The sequence below is a fragment of the Carlito syrichta genome, unplaced genomic scaffold (genome assembly GCF_000164805.1).
Source record: "Carlito syrichta isolate Samal-C Ts95f unplaced genomic scaffold, Tarsius_syrichta-2.0.1 Scaffold306751, whole genome shotgun sequence".
Taxonomy (NCBI): domain Eukaryota; kingdom Metazoa; phylum Chordata; class Mammalia; order Primates; family Tarsiidae; genus Carlito; species Carlito syrichta.
Genome location: NW_007250847.1, coordinates 235,682 through 243,024, shown reverse-complemented (window position 1 = coordinate 243,024; position 7,343 = coordinate 235,682). Strand labels below are relative to the sequence as shown.

General features: G+C 35.9%; 1 protein-coding gene across 1 annotated transcript in view; it reads left to right on the top strand.

Moving 5' to 3' along the window:
• Window positions 1-7,343, top strand: part of LOC103265684 (hydrocephalus-inducing protein homolog) — a gene marked incomplete at its 3' end in the record, with an annotated part of 243,165 nt that overhangs the window by 1,002 nt on the left and 234,820 nt on the right. The window lies entirely within an intron of this gene.

Sequence of the window (7,343 nt, the reverse complement as noted above, 5' to 3'; positions counted from 1 at the left end):
GGCTGCAATGCTGGGGTCCCCAGCCTCCCGGGGCGAGAGTCAGAGACCCACTGCAGACCTCCCTTGTAGAGGGCTTCAGACACCGGGTTGCCCGGTCGCCATCTTGCCCCTTCCTCTTTGAGTTTTTTGTAGAATCTGAATATTAGTCCTTTGTCAGATATTTAGTTTGCAAATATCTTCTCACATTCTGTAGGTCACCTGAAGCATTTGATCCAGCATCCTTTCATGATAAAAACAAACAAGCAAAAAACAAAAAACCTCAGCAAATTAGGTATAGAAGGAAAATTTCTCAAAATAATAAAAACCAGGAATTGATTACAAGATCCAATTTCCGTAAGAGTGTCTCTTGCATTTTCCAAGATTCTTATAGGTTTTACTTTTAGTTCTTTGAGTTAATTTTTGTATATAGTGATAGGTAGGGGCCCTGCTTCAATCTTCTGCATGTGATCAGCCAGTTTTCCTAGCACTATTTACTGAATAGGTTCTCCTCTCCCCAGTTGTTGTTGGAGGCTTTGTCAAAGATGAGTTGGTTGAGAAATTGAGGCCTTGCTTTTGGAATCTCTATCCTGTTCAATTGGTCTGTATACCTGTTCTTGTACCCATCTAGGCTATTTTGATTATTGTAACCCTATAGTAAAGTCTGAAGTCTGGAAGTGTGATCCCTCCTGCTTTGTTTCTTTTGCTGAGGATTGTTTTGGCTATCCGTGGTTGTTTATGTTTCCATATGAATGTCTGTATTATCAATTCCAGGTCTGAGAAGAATGATGTTAGTAATTTACTGGATACTGCATTGAATCTGTAGATTGCCTTTGGTAGGATGAACATCTTAACAATGTTGATTCTTCCTATCCATGAGTATGGAATATTTTTCCGTTTGTTTGTGTCTTCTTGGATTTCTTTGAGTAGTGTTTTGTAGTTCTCGTTGTAAACCCCAAGTGCCCGTGCCATAAGAGATAAGATAGAAAAACAGGACCTCATCAAACTGACAAGCTTCTACAAAGCAAAAGAAACCATGAAGAGAGCAGGGAGACAGCCCACAGAATGAGAAAAAATATTTGCCACCTGTATATCTGACAAAGGCCTAACATCTAGGATCCACAAGGAACTCAAACATGTCAAAAAAAAACAAAACCCAAAAACCCAACCCCTTTAAAAAGTGGACAAAAGACATGAATAGACACTTCTCAAAAGAAGATATATGGACAGCCAACAGACACATGAAAAAGTGCTCAGCCTCACTCATCATCAGAAAATGCAAATCAAAACCATACTGAGATACCACCTAACCCCAGTAAGAATGGCTATCATCAATAAAACAAACAACAACAGATGCTGGCAAGGACACAGAGAAAAAGGAACACTTCTACACTGCTGATGGGAATGCAAACTAGTGCTATCTCTTTGGAAAACAGTTTTACGATTTCTGAAAGAACTAGAAATTGACCTTCGATTTGGCCCAGCAATCCCCCTATTGGGAATATAGCCAGAGGAACTCAAATCATTCTGCAAAAAACATGCATGCTTGTTGCAGCTCTATTCACAATAGCAAAAACATGGAACCAACCATGTTGCCCATAAAGCTGTACTGTTGCCCATAAAAAAATATGGTGCATATACACAATAGAATATTATACAGCTATAAAGAAGGATTTTGCAACAACTAGGATGGATTTAGAGTCTATCATACTCAGTGATCTATCACCGAAACAAAGAACAGAGTACCATATGTTCTCACTTGTAAGTGGACCCAATTATCATAGTACTATAAGAAAAGGATTGGCAGTGGTGGGAAACTGCCAGGGGAGAGGGGATGGGATTGGTAGTTGAGAGAAGCTGCCAGGGGAGGAGGGGCACACCTCGTCAACAAGGGCACCTGCATAAAGAACATTTGTATACCTAACCCTGAATTGTACCCCACATCTTTAAAATAAAAAAGTTAAAATAAACAAATAAATAGTATTCAGTAGAATAACTTTTTTAATTAAATGTGAATTTTAATTCACATCAAAAGCATGCTACTAAAGATTGCTTTTCAACATTTAAACAAATACCTGTAGTTTATATGATGGTGGAATAATACAAAGGTTAGTTTTGCAGTCTATTTTAAAAATAAATTATACTTTAAAAATAAAATAATAAAAATTAAAAAATAAAAACCACATATGACAAACCCACAACCAGTATTATCCCGAAGAGGGAAAAATTGAAAACATTCCCCTTCAGAACTGGTACAAGACAAGGATGCCTACTTTTACCATTCCTAGTCAACATAGTACTGGCAGTCCCAGACAGAGCAATCAGGCAAGAGAAAGAAATACAAGGTATCCAAATTGAAAAAGAAGAAATCAAACTATCCTGTGTGCTGATGATATGATCTTATACCTAGGGAATCCTAAAGGCTCCTCCAAAAGACTCCTGAATTTGAATAATGAATTCAGTAAAGTCTCAGGACACAAAATCAACACACGCAAATCAATAACACTACTATACACCAATAGTGACCAAGCATTTGCAATACCTACCAAAAAACAAATACGTAGGAATACATTTAACTGAGGAGGTGAACAATCTCTACAAGTAGAACTACAACACACTGATGTAAGAAATTGTAGAGGGCACAAAACAATGGAAAAACATCCCATGCTTGTGGATTGGAAGAATCGGCATTGTTTAAATGACCATATTACCTAAAGTAGTCTACAGATTCAATGCAATCCTTATCAAACTACCAAAGTCATTTTTCACGGAATTAGAAAAACAATCCTAAAATTCATGTGGAACCAAAAAAGAGCCAGAATAGAACAGTCAAAGCAATCCTAAGCAAAAACAACAAAGCTAGGACATCACATTACCCAACTTCAAATTATAGTACAAGGCTATAGTAACCAAAACAGCATGGTACTGGTACAAGAGCAGACACATAGACCAATAGAACAGAATAGAGAATCCAGAAATATAATTTTTATTCTTTTTTAAGCGCCTTAATTTGAACTAACATATATTTTCAATCATGGTTTAATAATGCTTTTAAAGTCTATAAATATTATCTTTATGTGACATATTAGATGCAACAAATACATTTTTACTTGCAGTATTTTCTTTGTTATTATTATAAGTACTTGAGACTGTCTATGGAGATTTTCTCTTTAATAGACTTATATATGGGTATATATTTTTAATTCTTTAAATTATCCTTTTATATAGCCATGGAGCACATGGTATATATGGCACATACTCTGAATTTTGGTTTTTTAGGGGACAGAGTATATATTATTAGCTTTTATAAGTATTCTGCCTGACCTTAAAAAGAATATAGAATCTCTTATTGAGCACAAGCTTGTATTGAATCAAGCTTATTAATTGTATTGTCCAAATATCCTACAGCTTTACTAATTATTTGTCTGATGTAAAAGTTTTTGATAGAATTTTATCAAAATGTCACACTTTCCACTTCTCCTTGTAATTATGCCAATTTTTAGTCTATGTATTTCGAGGTTATGTTGATAGGTGCATATAAATGTGACTTTTATTACTTCTTAGTAATTATTTCTTTTTCATAATATGTTAGTTTTAATTCCTATTTATGCTTTCTGACAAATTCTATTTTGCTTCATAGTAATATTGCTACATAAGCTTTCTTTTAACTCATGTTTGCCTGATATACTTTTGTATGCCTTATTTTCAATTTTTTGTGTGATTTGTTTAGATAAATCTATTTATTTTTTAGTAGAAGTCTCATTCTGTTGCCCAGGTTGGAGTGCAGTGGCACACTGACAGCCACTGCTGGGCTTAGGCAATCCTTCCGCCTCAGCCTTCCAAGTATCTGGAACCACCGGTGTGCCCCACCACACCTGGCTTATTTATCTACCTATCTATCTATCTATCTATCTATCTATCTATCTATCTATCTATCTATTTATTTATTTAGAGTTGGAATCGCACTCTATCACCTAGGCTGGAGTGCGGTGGCAAGCTTACGGCCATCCCAGTGTCGACCTGCTGGGCTCTGGCGAGCATTCTGCCTCAGCCTTGCAAATAGCCAGAACCACAGGTGAGCGCTACCACAACCAGCTAATTTTTTATTTATGGTAGAGATGAGGTCTTGCCAACTTGCCTGGGCTGGTCTCAAACCTGTGGGCTCAGGCATTCCACTCGCCTCTGGCTCCCAAAGTGCTGGGATTACAGGCTGAGCCACCAAGCCCAGCATTTTATTTTATCTTTATTTTTATTTATTTATTTGTTTGTTTGTTTGTTTCGTTGTAGAGACCAAATCTTGCCAAGTTGCCCAGACTGCTCTTGAACCCCTAGACTCAGGCAAAATTCTCTCGTCTCCACCTCCCAAATTGCTGGGATTACAAGCATGAGCCACCATGCCCATCAGATGTGATGTTTAATATCAGGCCTTCTTAGTCCAGGAGAAGTAGCTACTGCCTCGTTTTTACTAGGACTTTAAATATAGTTTACGTTTCTTACTTAGCTATTAGTGGGCTTGCTTAATAAATCTATTTTAAATAGCATATGGCTAGATTTTTAAAAACCAAATGAAAGACTGCCTTTTCATTGGCAAGCATATTAGTCTCTTATTGCTTCTACAGTAAATTTGTTATCTTATAATTCTGGAGATCAGTAGTCTAAAAATGTCTTTAAGGCTGCATGGCTTTTTAAGACTCTGGGGGAAAATCTGTTTTCTTGCCTTGTCCAGCTTCTGCAAGGCTACCTGCGTTCCTTGGCTCATAGCTCCTTCGTCTGTCTTCAAAACCAGCAGCATTCTCTGCTAACTGACCTCTACTTCCATCCTTACATCTTTTCTCTATGACTTTGATTCTTCTGTTTCCCACTTATAAAGACCTTTGTCTTTATAAGTGGGCCCAGACAATAATCCAGGATAATCTCATCTCAAAATCCTCAATCACATCTAAAAGTGTCTTTTGACATGTAAGACAACATATTCACAGATATAGATATCAGATTTAAGACATGAACATTTTTAGAGGGCCATTATCCAACCTACCACATCAGGACTAACCTTTTGAATCTATTGTGATTGTGGTATATATGAAATTATTTCTACCTTATCATTTTGCATTTTTTATATGGTGTGCTGTGTCTCCTCTTCATTTTTCTTTTTTACTACTTTGTGTTGGATTGATTAGTTTTCTCTAAGTCCTCCACCCCACCTCCTTTCCCAACCACTAACACCTCACATACATTTCTTTCTGCACTTGTTTGGAAGCTGTATGTTTTATTCATTTTATTTCTTCAAGTAGCTACCCTTACATTATTAGCAAATAAATTATACCTTTTAAAAACAATAATAAAATAATTTAGTACCTTGGTTTACTCAAGAAGACAAAAATCCCATCACACATATATTACATCTCGACCTGTCCCCACTTCCACCATTCTTTAATATTGTGTAGAATTTGAATCTTTTCTTATCACAAAAAGTTGATTTTTGTCAGTCAATAATCACTCACTAGTTACCAAATAATTTACTGACTTTTTTCTTTTTTTTTTAATTTTTGTATCACTCTGCTGTTTTCTTGGCTTATATTTCCTTTTGCTAAATTATACCTTTCTAATGCTAGAGGTCCATAGTTTATGATACTCCACTTTTGCCTGACAGTTTAGCTGAGCATAGATTCTATTTGACAGGTTTCTTCTTTCCTTTCAACTCTTTGAAGAATGACCTCTGGCATTAATTGTTTAAAAGAAAAGTTCACTGTTAGTCTGATTATTGTTCTTCTATTAATATATATAACTTGTCTTTTCTCACTAGTCCTTAAGACTGTGGAATTTTGTTTGTTTTTTTATTTGGGGCCTCATTCTATTGCTCAGGCTGGAGTACAGTGGCATGATCACTGCTCACCACAGCCTCCTAGACTGCAAGCCTTCTGCCTCAGCCTCCCAAGTAGCTGGGACTACAGGCACATACCACTATGCCCAGTTAATAATTTTTTTTTTTTTTTGGTAGAGACAAGGTCTTGCCTGGTTGCCTAGATTGGCCTTGAACTCCTAGGCTCAAGCAGTCCTCCTGCCCTGGCCTCGCAGAGTACTGGGATTACAGGCATGAGCTATCCACTGTGTTTTTATCATTGATTTTCTTAAATTTCCCTTAAAATAGCATAGGATTTAAGCTTTAAATTTTGAAATTTTTTAACCACTATGTCTTCAAATGATTCTTCTCTACCATTCTTTCTGTTTCCTACTTTAAGAACACACACACACGTACACCAGTGTGTGTATTTTATATATATAAATACCCTACATGTCTATATTTTATTGCTTGTATGTATTTTCACTTCATGTCTCTCTGTTGCTTCTTCAATGGTATGTTCCAATTTACAAATTCTGTTTTTGATCTTGCAAATCTAAAGTTTATCCCATCTATTTACATTTTCAGTTTAATTTTGATGACTATATTTTTAAATTCCAAAATGTATAACTGGTTATTTATAACCATTTATTTTTATTCTTATCTCCCTGTTATTGTTTTATAATCTTTGTTTTATGTATATTATCCTACTTTGCTTCTCTTTAAGAATCTCAGGTGCAATTTCTAATCAGTTTAAGTTTGCACTATTGATTGTTCAAGAACAAATTCATTACCTGAATGTTTGCATCTGTTCTTCTGAGCATTTAGATTTTTAAATTATAAATCAGTCTGGTGTGGGGTATGTTTATTACTCATTCTCAGTATTCACACTTTCCTTTATAGGATTTTTACCTTTGCCTTTGGCCTGGACAATGATTACTAGTCCAGAATTAAGTCTTGAGCCTCTCTTTTCATGTGGATATTGGAGAAATCACAGATTCAGTCATTGCAGTGGTCAGTGGCTCAGTCTAGGTTCTCTCTACCTGGCAATCACTGCTTTACAACCACCATGTCCACCACCACTTACACAATTCTATTTGTAGACCCTAGCCTCAGTAACATCACAGCTTTGTTCAGCCTTCTTTTAAATGCAGGGCACCTGTTTTGGTTAGAGATGTTGGCCCTCATTCCTTGCTTACTGCAGGATCATTTTGGTTTCTAGTTTTCTTTCTCAAACTGCCTCTACTAGACTCAGAACCTAGATCCCAGTAGGTCTGTGACTTCAAGTCTCTCTTATTGTTTATATTCCACTTTTGGTTCATGTGATGCTTCTCTTGGTTTGGAATACAACTATGCCTAGTTCACTTTTTTTCAAAATTGCGTATTTTTCTATATGTTAGAATGGAAGACATGTTTTAAAGCTTAGGCTTATTTATTTTTTTAATATATTTTATTTATTTTTTTTTTTATTTTATTTTTTTTTTTTTTTGAGTTGGAGTCTCACTCTGTCGCCCAGACTGGAGTGCAG